Source organism: Ahaetulla prasina, chromosome 13, assembly GCF_028640845.1.
Source record: "Ahaetulla prasina isolate Xishuangbanna chromosome 13, ASM2864084v1, whole genome shotgun sequence".
NCBI lineage: Eukaryota > Metazoa > Chordata > Lepidosauria > Squamata > Colubridae > Ahaetulla > Ahaetulla prasina.
Window position 1 is genome coordinate 18203787 of NC_080551.1, and position 16671 is coordinate 18220457.

The 16671-nt window shown below is 46.6% G+C and overlaps 1 protein-coding gene across 3 annotated transcripts in view; it reads right to left on the reverse strand.

Moving 5' to 3' along the window:
• The window catches only part of SEMA6D (semaphorin 6D), a 94430-nt gene extending 83532 nt beyond the window's left edge, over nucleotides 1–10898 (reverse strand). Inside the window, exons 1-2 of one of the 3 annotated variants that reach the window (XM_058156334.1) lie at nucleotides 10384–10898; nucleotides 7560–7808 (exon numbers count right to left, since the gene is read on the reverse strand). The gene's annotated coding sequence lies outside the window, so the exon portion shown is untranslated. Of the gene's footprint in view, nucleotides 1–7559; nucleotides 7809–9422; nucleotides 9457–9859; nucleotides 10094–10383 lie in introns of those variants that run through there. The other 2 variants (XM_058156333.1, XM_058156336.1) reach the window with 2 other exon arrangements.
• Nucleotides 10899–16671: the final 5773 nt, after the last annotated feature.

A 16671-nucleotide genomic window follows, 5' to 3' on the forward strand; every position in this document is an offset into this window, starting at 1 on the left:
TAGACTAGACTAGACTAGACTAGAATAGAATAGAATAGAATAGAATTTTTTTATATGTACTCAGACGAGATGGAGGAAGGAGAGTTTGGTTTTTTTGGGGGAGGGGGGGATTGAACAAAAAAATAAAAAGCTAATGACAAATGTCACAAATCAATAAGGCTACCCCTGCCAAATGTCCCAGCAGCTCTTGGTAACCTCGCTTCTATTCCTCTGCAGGTGTGCCTGCTAAGCTGTGTTGGAGCAAGTGACTAAAACCCAGCAGCACAAAAGAAACATCCAGTTTTGGATGTTAACTTCAGTCATCAGAGAACAGACAATGCTGCCAGTGGCAGAGAAGGAGAGGGGGCGGAGGAAGGGCTGCTGCCAGCTCCATTGTCCACCTCTGAATAGTTCCTCCAAAGGGTTATTGAGCCAATAGCTTGGTGTGGCCAAAGACAAGATGGTGGATTAACAGCACATACAGCGTCCAAGATAAAAAGAATGGTGGAAGTTTACTTCAGGGGTTATTAAAATGCTAATCTGGCTTAGTTAACAAAAGCTTACTGCAACTGAGGGGGAAATAAAGGGGGTTTGGGGGAAATACACTTCAAACCCGGATGTGATGTATTTGTTCCCATCTTGCCTCCGCTGTAAATTATAGTTTGTTGCAACCTTGGGAAGTCATCTTGACGGTCTATTGTTAGAGGCAAAACAAGTCTTTAAATTTCAAAGCCATCTTCCCCCTCCACCCCCTTCTCCCCCCACCAAACCATATGCCCACATTGCAAACGTTGAGATTAATATGCGACAATCTGGTGGTTTCGACACATTTTTGTGTGAATTGTAGAACTTTTGAAAAGAAGGGCGAAAACTTTCTTGGCTGTAAAGAGTCCAACCAAAGCCCTTCAGGTTCCATCTTTCCAGTCGCGATGGAACTGGACCTCCAGAAGTAACGGTAACAGTTAACAGAGCTGGAAGGGACCTTGGAGGTTATCTAGTCCAACCCCCTGCTCACGCAGGAGACCTGCACTAAGGGATTCGAACCGCCAAACTGCCAACCTTGCTGAGCGACAAGCTCGGTGGCTAAGTAGAAGCCATCTTTACTTCCCTCTCTTTGAGGACTTCAGCTTTGAAAACAACCACCACAATCACAACAGCAACAACCACAACAAAAACCTCCAGGCTTTTGTGAAAAAGCTGTTTGGGATGAACCATTAAGGCATGAAAAAAGGGAAAGGAAACAGACATTCGTCTGATTCGCCAGTTGCGTCCCTTCTTAGACCAGGATGCCCTATGCACGGTCACTCATGCCCTTGTCACCTCCCATCTGGACTACTGTAACGCTCTCTACATGGGGCTCCCCTTGAAAAGCACCCGGAGGCTTCAGCTGGTCCAGAATGCAGCCGCACGGGTGATAGAGGGAGCAAGTCGAGGCTCCCATATAACACCACTCCTGCGTAGGCTGCACTGGCTTCCGGTGATCTTCCGGGTGCAATTCAAGGTATTGGTTACCATCTTTAAAGCGCTTCATGGCATGGGACCTGGCTATTTATGGGATCACCTACTGCGACCGACGGCCTCCCAGCGACCAGTGCACTCCCACAGAGTGGGTCTCCTTGGGGTACCATCGGCTAGACAATGTCGGCTGGCGACCCCCAGGGGAAGGGCCTTCTCTGTGGGGGCCCCAACCCTCTGGAACGAATTACCACCAGGTATTCGCCAACTCCCTGATCTCCGGACTTTTCGACACGAGCTGAAAACATGGTTGTTTCATCGCGCAGGACTGGCCTGATAGTTTTAATTGAGAATTTTAAATGAGTTTTAAGGAGTTAGCCTAAATTTAAATATTTCATTTTAAATTATTTTAATGTTTGTAATATTATTTTTTATATGGCTGTAAACCGCCCTGAGTCCTTCGGGAGAAGGGCGGTCTAGAAATATAAACAAACAAATAAATAAATAAATAAATAAATTCCTATCCCAACGCAGAGAGATGGGCTGAATAACAGGGTGAGAAGGTTCATAGATGGGATTTTTCACTCAGCTGTTTTTTCACGGGAACGTGGGAACAAAGATCTCAGCATATTTTCCTTTTAGCCTGAAGTTGGCAGCTACTCACCAAGACGAGTAACAACTTCACAAAACAGCTTAGATGAATTTTAACGGCAACCGTAGCAGCTTATCAAGAAGCAAAGAAAATGGATCGACAGTCCTCTCAGGAATTTTGACAGCATCAACCGTTGGGAAGACTTAATTTGGATGCCGGATTTTTAGAGAGACCCCCCCCCCAAAATATGAACAAATACTTTGCCATAATAAATGCTCTCTTGTCCACAAATTCCAGAGCTACTACTGGGGGAGGGGGGAGAAGGGGAACTTTCTTTTTAATTTCTACAACTGGGAAAAAGTCACGCTGACATTCTAGGCTAGAATTAACAGATAAATATAATGAGCAGATATGTAATCGCTTTGTTTCTTAATGGAGCAAAAATAGTAATTAAGAAGCCTTCTTTTGGGAGTCGTTGCAATTGCAGATCAAAGCCATAATGGCGATAACACATTTTATTTACATTTAAAAAACAACAACCCCAACTCAGCCATGCAAAAAGCTCTCAAAATTTCCACAATAAATCCATGCTCAACTGGTAATTATTTCCTTGCTGGATATTGAAAGGAGTAGAGAAATCTATCTACTTCTTATCCTGTCATTTAAAAAAAACCCCAAAAAAACTAAAAATCTAGCAGTCTAGGGCAGGGATCTCCAACCTTGACCACTTTAAGACTTGTGGACTTCTACTCCCAGAATTCTTCAGCCAGCTTTCCTTCCTGAGGGATTCTGGGAGTTGAAGTCCACAAGTCTTAAAGTTGCCAAGGTTGGAGACCCCTGGTCTAGGGGAAGGAAAACAGTTAAGAAATTTGGCAGCCGTGACTTTGAAACAAACCTTATTTCTGTCTCTTGATACATTAAGATTTTGGATTTCCGTAACACAACTAACCAACAACGGGGGCTAAATAAGAGGAAGAAATCATCATTTTGACTCTAGAGGAGATTTGCTTAGACAAGGACTGGCTTCATGCATGTTCTCAACGGATGGTGTGCTTCAGAACGGTTTCACAATTCTATTTCTGAAGTAGATCCAATTCTACAGAGGAATTATTGAGTCTGTCATTTGCACCTCTATAACTGTCTGGTTCGGTTCTGCAACCCAACAAGAAAAACACAGACTTCAGAGGATAATTAGAACTGCAGAAAAAATAATTGCTACCAACTTGCCTTCCATTGAGGACCTGTATACTGCACGAATCAAGAAGAGGGCCGTGAAAATATTTGCAGATCCCTCACATCCTGGACATAAACTGTTTCAACTCCTACCCTCAAAACGACGCTATAGAGCACTGCACACCAGAACAACTAGACACAAGAACAGTTTTTTCCCGAAGGCCATCACTCTGCTAAACAAATAATTCCCTCAACACTGTCAGACTATTTACTGAATCTGCACTACTATTAATCGTTTCATAGTTCCCATCACCAATCTCTTTCCACTTATGACTGTATGACTATAACTTGTTGCTGGCAATCCTTATGATTTATATTGATATATTGACCATCAATTGTGTTGTAAATGTTGTACCTTGATGAAGGTATCTTTTCTTTTATGTACACTGAGAGCATATGCACCAAGACAAATTCCTTGTGTGTCCAATCACACTTGGCCAATAAAAATTCTATTCTATTCTATTCTATTCAAATAAACCAGAAGCGCACAGAACCCATAAACCCTGGTTTCTAAATCATGGTGACTAAGTGAACACAAGGCTACAAGCAAATAAGTTGCACTGCGGCTTAACACAATGGCTGAAGGCAGTCAAGATACAGCCAGTCGTGAACCTTAACTCCGTTGAGTTTTGCAATGCTTGTTATTATCACCCAAGATCTGATAAATCCACACAGTAAAGATCTGATGATGGTCACACGAGGGAGGGGGTCCCTTCATGGCATTCGTGTCTGAGTTGAAAACTCTTCGAACTCTCTTGGTTGCGAACTGTTGGAAACTGGAAGACTTCTATAGTGAGAGTTCCAACCAAGGTTTCATCTGCTTTGAAGTGCACGTAGCTCTCAACCTACGACCCAAATTTCTGTTGCTAAGCGAGAGAGTTTTTAAGCAAGTTTGGCCCCGTTTTACAACTCTTCTGTCGCCACGTTTGTTAAGCCAAGCACTGCAGTTGTTAAGTTAGTAACACGGTTGTAAAGTGAACCCTGCTTCCCCATGGACCTGGCTTGTTCAACAGTCACAAAACGGGATCACACAACCCCGGGACATGGCAACCGTCATAAACTCATGCCGGTTGCCAAGCATCCGAGTAATTCTGATCACATGACCAGAATGGGGATGCCGCAATAATTGTAAGCGTGAACAATGGTCATAAGTCACTCTATTCAGTGCCGTTGTAACTTAGAATGATCACTAAATGAAAGGTTGTCGGATGTTCAAGCAACAGGTTGACACCGGAGTGTGTAGTAAAAACACTGAAGATAAGAAAGGAAGGCCGGCTGCTCCCATCTCCTGAACAATACTGTAGCAGCAACAAAATAACTGACCTGAAATAACTCAAGTCATGTATTTTTTGCACAGTCAGTTCTGGCACTTAACTCCAATTTCCTGGCTGAAAAGTGCTTAATATCTTTTGCGCCCAGTTCTAAGTGCTGTATTTTGGCTGCTGATAAGTGGAGTAGACAATCTAGGCTTGAGGCCTAGCCTCTTGCAAACAAAACCAAGCCTACAATCAAGATCGCTCAGACTGACTTCTAGGAACTGTGACAACAGCATAACTTTTTTTTTTTTAAAAAAATGTGCAAACTTTGAATTTATTTAAAAGATTTGCATGGCCCTCTGTGGGGTTCACAACAATACACCCTCAGAACCATAAATACAGTAGAGTAGAGTAGGGTAGGGTAGAGTAGAGTAGTGTCGAGTCGAGTCGAGTCGAGTCGAGTCGAGTCGAGTCGAGTCGAGTCGAATCGAAGAATAGAATAGAATAGAATAGAATAGAATAGAATAGAATAGAATAGAATAGAATAGAATAGAGGCTAGGCTAGGCTAGGCTAGGCTAGGATATAGAATAGGATAGGATAGGTTAGGATAGGATAGGGGAGAGGAGAGGAGAGGAGAGGAGAGGAGAGAATAGAATAGAATAGAATAGAATAGAATAGAAGGGCCTCTGGTGGCTCAGACTGCTAAGACAGTCTGTTATTAACACAGCTGCTTGCAATTACTGCAGGTTCAAGTCCCACCATGCCCAAGGTTGACTCAGCCTTCCATCCTTTATAAGGTAAGTAAAATGAGGACCCAGATTGTTGGGGGCAATAAGTTGACTTTGTATATAATATACAAATGGATGAAGACTATTGCTTAACATAGTGTAAGCTGCCCTGAGTCTTTGGAGAAGGGCGGGATATAAATGCAAATAAAATTAAATAAAAATAAAAAATAAAAAAATAAAAATAAAAGAATAGAATAGAATAGAGTAGAAGATAGGGTAGGGTAGGGTAGGGTAGGGTAGGGTAGGGTGGGGTGGGGTAGAGTAGAGTAGAGTAGAGTAGAGTAGAGTAGAGTAGAATAGAATAGAATAGAATAGAATAGAATAAGCAGAAGGGACCTTGAAGGTCTTCCAGTCCAGCCTCCTGCTGAAGCAGGAAACCCTATACCATTTCAGACAAATGGCTGCCTATTTGTTGCTTGATTTGAATTCTGATCAACTTCAAGGCTATGGAAGAATAGAATAGAATAGAATAGAATAGAATAGAATAGAATAGAATTTTTTATTGGCAAGTGTAATTAGACACACAAGGAATTTGTCTCCGGTGCAGAAGCTCTTAATGTACATGCAAAGCAACAGAGTAATAATACTACTAATAAAAGCTGTACCCCCCTCCCCAAATATTGAACTATTGACCCCCACTTTATCTGCACCCCTTGGTCCCCTTGCATCCTGATATGATGTTTCCTTTCTGCATAGAAAAGTATTCATAAAACTATAAAGGTTAAAAGTATTCACGAATGCACCAGCTTTCAAAGACGATAGGAGAACTCTATGCTAAGCTTTAACATGAGCACTCTCCGCTTAGAATGACAGCTGAGAAAGAGCAGCCAAATAAGAGCTAAAAAGCTAGAATATTCAGCCGGGCAAGCCCACGGTCCTCTCATGATTCAATAGGAAAGGGAAAATGCCTTCTGGGAGGTTAGCTGTCGGAACAGAAACAGACTGGAGCATTGCCTGTTTGTCTGGCGAAGACACTTTCATCCCACCAAGTATGCTGAGGATGTGACATGACGTTGACAGGAAGGGTAACAGATGAGCTCAGGTAGTAAGGAAAGAATGACAACTTGCTTAAGGAACCAAAGATGCACATCAAAGCAAGAAGGCGTTTATAGCAAACTTCTAGCTTTCCCGACTTGAACATTTTCCAGGTGAATTTCTACGGCTCAGCTTTCCGTTAGACGTTCCGCGACGTTAGTTAAAGTTCATGATAGACAAGGGGGCCGACTTCTGTAAATTTCTATTTATTGGAGGCAGAATAAATATTTGCACAGGGCCTGCCAGCTGAATATGAAAACACCCCTTCCTCGATACATTAAACATGGCGATCATCTACTGGATTTCCTGCAGAGTTAAAAACCCTAGTTCTCTTTCAAAACAGAGGTAACACAACAGCAACGAAGGGACACCCTTCCATTATTGTGTGCACAAGATAAAAGTTTGAGAGACCTTGCCTGAACACGTTTCCAAAACTAAGCTTGCTTTTAAAATTATCCTATAGGCTTGGAAGCAATCCCACACCCCCAGCGAGAAAGGAGCAAACATTGGTAGCTTTGATAACCTGCGTGCAGCTGCATAGAAATATTGCAGACTTATTATTGCCATTCAGAGCTAACCTTCTCAAACAATAAGCTCTTCCAAGTACAACGCGGCTTACGTTTTGATCAGCAAAGAGTTTCAACAAAACTTCTGAAAAAGTTTGCAAAGCTCAGCTTGGCTGTTTTTTGTTTTTTTTCCGTGAAAGGCATGCCAAATAACATTTATATAACGATCCCCGGGGATTCATTTTGGAAAGGGGGTAACGTTAGCTCGAGCAACTTTTAGGATACTTTTGATAGGGAACTCAACTGGCAAGAGCCATAGTAAACTCTCCAGAAACGTTAATCTTCAAAGCCCAGCATTTATCCGTGGATTGTAGCCAGTCAGTTGTTTTTACTGCTGATGTACACAGAAATAAAAATAAATATAAATGTATCTTCCCTTTATGCCCTGTTCTGGATTAGGTTCTGCCTCCATCGCCACCCCTCCATAAATCTGATACAATGTCGGGAGCACACCAGAACTGCGCAAGGCTGAGATTTCATTTCATGCACGTCCAACAGAAATTATACAGCAGCAAAGGCAGTGGGTTATCTACTACTACACACAACCGGGAGGTGGGGGGGAAGAGTGACTCACTAGTTTTAAGGCAAGGCTGTTTTTGGGACTAACCCAACCCAACCCAACCCAACAACTCAACCAACAACATTGTAACTTACCCCCAGATTACTAAAGTGAGGATCCCCCAGAAACTCCAAAGGGCACTGTGTCACACATCCGTTCAGGTTCTTCTTCTTCTTCTTCTTTTTTTTGCTGTCTACGAAGGCCGAAGTTCAAAACCAATGGAAAAGGCACGGAAGAGAAGGAGGCAAAGCATCTGGGGACTCCCAGGGGTTTATTCCTCAGGAATGTGGGGGCACCTTTTTAGAACTTTCTCAGTTTGGCCAACGGGGACCTATAGAGCAATTCTGTAAAGGGAAAGAGACGGGAGGAGAAATAAGTTTTGCTTTTTTTTGGTTGTTTTTTGCATTTTAAGCCTTCTCTTTCAGAGGAAGAGGAAGAGGAAGGAAAGGGCCAGGGATGAGCCTTGCTCTGTTTCCATCCGTAATTGATGGAAAGGCTCACAGACGGCTGCTTCCACCTCCCAATTCCAAGGCTGACTCTAATCAGATCCAGCAAAGGAAGCAGATTTAATCTTTCAGAGTTTAGGGTGGGTGAGTAGGACAGGAGACCCACATATGCAAATGAGGCTCGAGTGTAAACCAGGTTGGGGAGGGAAGGACGGATTTACGGCCGGTTCACGCCCATTTTCATGCCCCACACTTTTGAGGTCCATCTCTGGGACCTGTAGATAATTAGGCCTCTCTCCCCTAGTGACCTGCGGGCAGCCCAGTCCTGTCGTCTGGATTGGCTCACCCTTTTCCTTGGGGGTGGGGTGGGGGGAAGGGGAAGATGTCACTTTTGTTTTGGTTTAGCCCCATGAAACGTTCCAGCTGCCAAGAGGGAGGCGTGAGACCCCCAGGAGCCCAAAGGAGAAAGAGAGAGAGAGAGTGAAAGAGAGGGAGAGAGAGGGAGAGAGAGAGAGAGAGAGAGAGAGAGAAAGAGAGAGTGAACAAGAGGAAGAGAGAGGGAGGGAGGGAGAGAGAGATTGAAAGAGAGGGAGAGAGAGGGAAGCAGGGAGAGAGAGAGAGACAGAAAGAGTGAAAGAGAGGGAGGGAGGGAGGGAGGGAGGGAGAGAAAGAGTGTGAAAGAGAGGGAGAGGGAGGGAGAGAGACAAAGAGACAGAAAGAGAGAGGAGGGAGAAAGAGTGAAAGAGAGGGGGGGAGGGAGGGCGGGAGGGAGAGAGAGAGAAAGAGAGAGTGAAAGGGAGAGAGAGGGAGGGAGGGAGAGAGAGGGAGTGAAAGAGGGAGAGAGAGGGGAGGAGGGAGAGAGAGAGTGTGAATGAGAGAGGGAGAGAGGGAGGGAGGGAGAGAGAAAGAGAGAGGGGAGGAGAGAGAGAGATAAACAGCGTAGCTACCTTCTATAAACAAGGGTATCAATTTGCAGGAAGGGGCACCCAGAGACCATCAGACCAACCAAAGAGCTACTCACTTAACTCCCGTTCCCCCCCCCCTTACGCTCCAAAACACACCTGCTAGTTAATCCGTGCAGATTTTCCAGAAACAATTACGGGGGTGGGGGGTGGGGGGTGACAGGGGTCTTATAGCCCTCTGTCCAAGAAGAGGAACCTGGAGGAACCGAGTTGGGGATGTGGAGGGGGGGGGGAATCTTCCTGGGGATCGCACGCTCTTCCGAAGCAGGGCTAGAAGAGAGGAGGGTCTCGTGCAACTCGGGCTCTTCGCTCGAGTCCCGATTCTGCACGTCAAAGCCCCGGCAGGAGGAACCTCTCGCGCAAGCAAAGCGCCGGAGCCGAAGTTTTAGCGGCGGGGCTGCGAGCGAGGCTCAACCGAGAGAGGGACTCAGTCTCCCGGGTCGTTCCCACGGCGCTGCCAGGCCGACGGTTCCCCCCACTTTTGAAGACAACCTTTCCCCCACCCCACCCCCGAGGGGGCCCAATCTGGAGCGAAGCGCCTCCGGCTCACCCTTCCCGCGGCGGCGGCTGCTACCGGCTGGAGCTGACCAGCTCCAAGCCCGGTCCCTTCTCTTTGGCTTGGCTCTTTCCACCTTTCGCGGCCCGTTTGCCAGCTTCCCTCCTCTTCCTCTTCCTCCTCCGCACCGCGCCGACTTCCACTCCCCCCCCAAGCCCCCCTCCTCCAATTCCCGCAAAGCCCTCCGACTCGCACCCGGACGGCTCTTCCAAAACAGCAAGACCCCCCGCCCGCCTAAGACCCCCCCCCAGCCCTCTCCCCAGCCCCGCCACTCCTCCTCTTGCGGCCTCTTGAAAGCAAATCCGTCCCCCTCCCCAATTTCCCGATCTCTCCGACACCTTCCCCCCATCCTCCTCCTCCTGCAAGGTCCTCTTGCTAAACCTCTCCCGCTCCCCACAAACCCATCACCCGCTTCTGACATGTAAACCTACCGGCTCCGAATCCCAAGCGGGGCTGCCGTTGCCTTCTCCGCCGCTCCACTCCGCTCCTTCATTTCTGGGCGCCCAGACCCAACCTCCTTTCCCATTTGCCAAAGCAAACAGAAGCGCAGCAGCCGGAGTTCGGGCTGCCCCCCTCCCTCCCTCGCCAGCCCGAAGAGAAGGGGAGGGGGGCAAAGCGGAGCGGAGCGGGGGGCCTGGTCCTTCCCCTCTCCTCCCTTCCCTTTCCCCTCCCCTCCCTCCTCCCTCCCTTGCAACTTTTCAGGGCGGGCGGAGGAGGAGGATGAGGAGGAGGAGAGAGGCTCTTGCCAGTCCGAGTGCCAAGGCACTGATTGCGGCGGCGCTGGGCGAGGGCGCGCGAGCTCTGCTGGCCGGAGGACTCTGCTCTTCCTCCTCCTCCTCCCTCCTCCTCCTCTTCCTCTCGCCCGGTCGTCGCCAGCAGCCAGCCGGATCGCGGCGCCTGGAAAGAACCGGCGCCCCGTTTCCTGCCTTTGGCTTTGGCGCTCACCTCGGCTTACCTTTAGGGAAAGCGGGCGGCGGGTGGTGGTGGTGGGGTGGGCAAAGGCCAGGGCAGGCAATGCCCGGAGTCCGGCTTAGCCGGGCAGAGGCGCGGGGTTCTGCTGCCCCTTGGTCCTCCTCCCCCCCCCAAGAGGCCGGATCCCCAAGATCCCGGCCAAGCGGGCCATCCGATCTCCGCCGGCGGGGGTCGCTTCTCTTGCAGACCCTCGTGGTGGGGCTGGGAGCGGGCTCTTGACGGGGAACCGCGGGGCGCCTCTTTGCCCAGGCGAGAGGATTTGGGTAGCTCCGACCCGTCCGCCACCCCGCTGGAGGCGGCTTCAGCGGCCTCTGGGCTGCTTTCCCACTCCCGCTGACCCTGCGCTGGCCTCCGCCTCCGAGAAGCCGCTCCAGCTCCGAGCCGCCGCTCCGTTTCCCTGGCAAGACAGGGACCGAATTGGGAGGAGGACGCGGGGGGTGGGTGGGCAGCGGAGGACAGCTCCGGACTCCTGTTCCCTCGCTTGGATTAGCCGAGCCTTTTTGGCACTCTCCCGGGGAGAAAACAATGGCTGGCAACGGCCCGGGAGCCCCGAAAGTTTCCCCAGTTGGAGGACCAATCCTTCTTTTCTTCCTTCCCCCTTTCGTTTCCCCGTCTTCCTCCCATTGTACTCCTTTGCCCCCAGACAGCTCCTTTCTCTCCCTCCCGCGCATCCATGAAGTTGCCAATAGAAGCCAGATAAGTAGAGAAAGACTTCAATCGAATAGCAGAGAGAGGCACACAAACAGCCTCCCCTTCTCTCTCTCTCTCTCTCTCTCTCTTTCTCAAAGGGATTGTTTCCGCCCAGTTTTAATTCCTTCTCTAAAAGAAAGGCCTTACTCTTGGCAGAGTATCCCAAAAACTTTTACAGATAGGCTCAGGGATCGTGAAATAACGGAGGAGGGGGAGGAAAAGGAGGAGGGGAAGGAAGACGAGGGAGTAAGAAGGATCGAAGAAGAAGAATAAGAGGAGGAAGGAAAGGAGAAGAAGAGGAAGAGGAGCAGGAGGAAGAAGAAGAGGAGGAGCAGGAGGAGAAAAGAAGAAAAGAAAAAGAAGAAAAAGAGGAAGAGAAGGAGGAGGAGGAGGAAGAAGAAGAAGAGGGGAGGAGAAAAGAAGAAGAAAAGAAGAGGAGGAGAAGGAAGAAGAAGAGGAGGAGGAGAAAAGAAGAAGAAGAGGAAGAAGAAGAGGAGGAGGAGGCAGATGAAGAAGGAAGAGAAAAGAAGAAGAGGAGGAGGAGAAGGAAGAAGAAGAGGAAAAGGAGAAAAGAAGAAGAAAAGAAGAAGAGGAAGAGGGGCATCATCATCATCATCATCTCAGGTCCTTGGAAAGGACTTGATAGGTAGACAAAAATACCAAATCCAGTCTGAACATCTGGCTGATTGTGCAACAGATCAATAACAACAATAATAAGTGAAATAAAAGGGAAAAAATGAATTCACACACATTTTTTTCCCTTGCAGGAGCACACACGGTTGAAACGAAACGTGTGTGCTTCTGCAGGAAACAGTTTCTTTAATGGTGTTAAAGAAACTCAGTGTCACTTGGGAAACGGAGAAAGGGAAATCCGTTTTTTCTGAATCTGAATCTGACTTAAAAGCCGGGAGGAAATTCCCCCTTATTTCATTTCAAAAAATATTGAGCCTCGCATAAAGCTGCTTTATGGAGAAATCCCCAGAGATTTCCGAGATTTTTTTTAGCCTACTACTACCCCAAAGATGGTTACGCTCTGGGATTCTGCACCCAATGGCGCCATGCTGAAAACAAACAAACAAACACACACACACACAAAAACCCAAACGAAAATTCGCAACCCACCTTTCCAAGTCACTTGGCTGAGGTTTCCCACAGACTCCATCCCACCTCCTGCATTTTCTTGCAATGAACTTTGGGGGTTTGATTGTCCCCAAATTGAGTCCCAGGTAGACCAAAATCTCCTCTCTCTCTCTCTCTTATTTATTTTTTTTTCCAATGAGAGGGCTGCTTAGAGAGTAAATAGCTGGTGCATTTATGGACGGGGTGGGTGGTGGGGGGTTGGGGGGGTTGGGAGAGACTTAAACATTTGGCCTGTGATGTTTCTCTTCAGCTGCTGCCAACACTGTTTCCCAGCCATGGGAATTGGGCAGTTTTGGTTGGCAGCCCTTGGGATATTTCACTCCGAAGTTTTTTGGGCGGTGACAGGCTGAAGGCTTCATCACTGCAGCCTTCTGTGTAAACTGACATTCAGCAGATCTGTTTTCTGACATTAGAAGATTGGCTCTCTTTAGACGGTGCGAGAATATTCTTCTCCTTTTTCTCTCCCTCTAGCAAACCACCCAAAACTGGAAAGGACGTCGACTTGCATGTTGAATGAAAAAAACAAAAACAAAACAAAACTACGCAATTTGGATTTAGAACCAGATGAAAAAAGGGGGAAGAAGGAGAGAAGGAAAAGGAGAAAGGTGGCCCTTGACTTATTCATTTAATAACCGCTCAACGTTGCAATGGCATGGATTTATAACCGGTCCTCACACTTATGGCCGTTGCAGGATCCTCGCGGTCACGTGATCAAAATTCAGGCGCTTGGCAATGGGCATGTGTTTACCACGGCGGAAGCATCCCGGAAGCACAACGTGATCCCTGTTTGTAATCTTCCCTGTTGAATTCTGGTCAAGCAAACTCAATAAGGGCCTCTGGTGGCTCAACGGACTAAGTCTGTCTGTTATTAACAGCAGCTGCTTGCAATTACTGCAGGTTCTAGTCCCACCAGGCCCAAGGTTGACTCAGCCTTCCATCCTTTATAAGGTAGGTAAAATGAGGACCCAGATTGTTGGGGGAAATAAGTTGACTTTGTATATGGATGAAGACTATTGCTTAACACAATGTAAGCTGCCCTGAGTCTTCGGAGAAGGGCGGGATATAAATGCAAATAAAAAAAAAAATAAGGCAAGCCAGATTCACTTAAGGACCGCATGGTTCACGTCATACGAACGATATCGGCTTAAAAAAACCACAGCAAGAAAGGTTGCAAAATTGGGGGCAACTCACTTGCTTAGCAATGGAAATCGTAGCCTCAATTTTGGTCGTAAGGCAAGGACTACCTACATAACCAATTTGGGAAGAGGAGGCAAAGCCAGGGGGAAAAGAGAAAGAATGATAAAAGATCACAAAAGGAAGATGGAAGAAGTGATAGTGGCAATGTGGACACGGCCCCACAAGTGGAAACAGAGGTGTCCACGAGATATGGCCAGAAAAAAATATATGGTTCATGACAACGTCCTACAATGGTGCAATCAAATCTCTCCCTATTGTTGAATGTGTAATGTACTTAAAAACATGTAGAGCTTCAATTGCAACATCACAGTCAAGTGCTGGATATTTGGATCACCCCAACAGGGGGGACATACTGCATGCAAGTCCCCCACTCAACCTACAGTCTGTAGAGATTCTCAGTCATCCAGCCATGGTTGTCTCAAAGGTGCTTTTTCAGGAGGCAACTGGACTTCCTTGTTTCTTCCTTGAAGACGTTTCGCTTCTCATCCAAGAAACTTCTTCAGCTCTAACAGGATCTTTTATAGCTATACAATTTGGGATGAAGACCCTTTGAATTGTGTGGGAGTAGGAATAGATTTCCAGATGGGGGGCGGAGAACTGCAGACTACAGGAACCAGAAGCACCACTCAGGTGACCCTGAGGACACAGATAAACCTTCAAGCGCTTCAGTGACCCTCTAAAAAGATACAAATGTCCATCTGTCTACAAGGAGCATCCTCCCCGTCTTTCAGCCAAGAGCACAACCTCCCTGTAATCCCTAACTTAATATTAGCAGTTCTGTTTTATATAAAGCACCACACAGAACAAACAAAGTGTACAGTCACCATGTGCTTTACTGCTCAACTATACAACTTTAACAGGAAATCCTTCCATTCCCCACTATCCTGTCAGAGCTGAAGAAGCTTCTTGGATGAGAAGCAAAACATCTTCAAGGAAAAAAACAAGAAAGTCCAGTTGTCTCCTGAAAAAGCACCTTTGGGTCAAACTACTGTCCAATATTTGAAAACATCTGCTGAATTAGATAAATGTCATTCAAAGCAGTCAAAAAACCAAGCAATGAAAATGGAATGGCCAGAATTATTTCTGTTTATGGGGTTCCCCCCCACATGTTGCAGTTTCCTGGGCTGCTGGCTTAAATGGACAACAAGAAGAAAGTGTGACATTGACGCAGAAGTGGTGATGATAGGACACACAGGAAGGATGCACGAGCCTTCAAAACAAACAAACAAACAAACAAACAAACCACAGAGCATTGAACCCATTGCAATAAACGAAAAAATACACAAAGTTCTCCTGCCAAGTGTCTGCAGACACTTTCATCTTTAAAAACAATCCAGCCAAGAAAGTTTTTCACAAGTGCCTCCAACCAACTCTCTTGCAGTCTAAAGTTGGGCACAGTATCTCCCATTAGTCGAGTCTCACCTCTGTGATATTTATAGGCCCTACATTTGCCACGCTCTCTGTTTTATACTTTTAGACTGTTCGGTGAGGCTCAGCTCTCCCACAGCAGATAAATTCAAGGCACTGTTATAAACAAGATAACACAATCCAAGCACCACCAGGAAACGGGTGCAAGGTGAACGAAACGGCGAGTGCAACAAAAAAAATATGAGCAGGAACTACAGCGGGCGGGATCACAACTTCAGCAGTCCAATTGTACGAAGCGCCCGAAGGTTCTGTTCCATTGAGGGCTCCTTGGTTGCTCTCTGAGCTTGCTTGTTTTCTCATAGATGTTTCCTTACCCTAATTAGGTAACCCCACCACTGCTAGTAAGGTCAGCTGTCAGTTTTATAGTCTGGTGACTTATATTCTGTTCTGTTGCTTTGGAATCCACGCAAAACTCAAAAGGCATCCTTCAATACTCTGCGGGTGGCATTTGGATCTAATAAAATGCTACTGGGACACTCGTAGAGAAGTCTAGGGAGGTAGTCCTTGATTTACAATCATTCATTTAGTTATAGTTCGAAGTTACTATGGCACTGAAAAAAGGGACTTAGGACCGGTTTTCACACTTATGACCGTTGCAGCATCCCCAGGGTCACGCGCTCAAAATTCAGATTTTATCTACTGGTTATCTATCTATCTGTCTGTCTGTCTGTCTGTCTGTCTATCATCCACCCACCCACCCACCCATCTCTCTCTATTATCCATCCATCTATCCATCCATCTATCCATCCATCTATCCATCCATCCATCCATCCATCCATCCACCTACCTACCTACCTATCATCCATCCATCCATCATCCATCTATCCATCCATCCATCCATCCATCCATCCATCCATCCATCCATCCACCCACCCATCATCTATATATCTATCCATCATCCATCCACCTATCCATCCATCTCTCTCTATATCATCCATCCACCTACCTACCTATCATCCATCCATCCATCCATCCACCCACCTACCCACCTATCCACCCATCCATCATCCATCTATCCATCCATCTCTCTATCATCTGTCTGTCTGTCTATCTATCTATCTATCTATCTATCTATCTATCTATCTATCTATCTATCATCCATCCTTCCTTCCATCCATCCATCCATCCACCTACCCACCCATCCATCCATCCACCCACCCACCCACCCACCCACCCACCCACCCACCCACCCACCCATCCATCCTTCCTTCCATCCATCCATCCATCCACCTACCCACCTATCTATCTATCTATCTATCTATCTATCTATCTATCTATCTATCTATCTATCTATCTATCTATCTATCATCCATCCATCCATCATGGGGATGCGGCAGCACTCCTAAGGGTGAAAAACAGTCGTAAATCACATCTAACGTATAAAAGAAACCTTAATATCACTGATCTCCTTTCAAGAGAAAAAGGAAATACTGGAAAAGCATTTCTATCATCTGGGAAAATATTCCTATTATCTAATGGACATAAACCATGTCCAGTAATAGCTGGTTCGGGGCTGGCTTAGACTAACAATTAAGTGTTGCACTTAGGATACAATGTGTAGGCAGAGGTCCAGGGCCCTACTTAAGAAGATGAGAAGAGATTCCAATGAAAACACAGCTTGCTACTACTGGAATAAATGAGCCCCCAAACAAGGGAATGAAGAATAATAGTCTGAGATCTAACAACTGTTATCGAACTGCAAGCACTGATCATTTGCCACTCCTTCCCATGAGGACCTGATTCAACCAAACCTTAAACGTAAAGCTTCCCCTCGCACATATGTGCTAGTTGTTCCTGACTCTAGGGGGCACTGCTC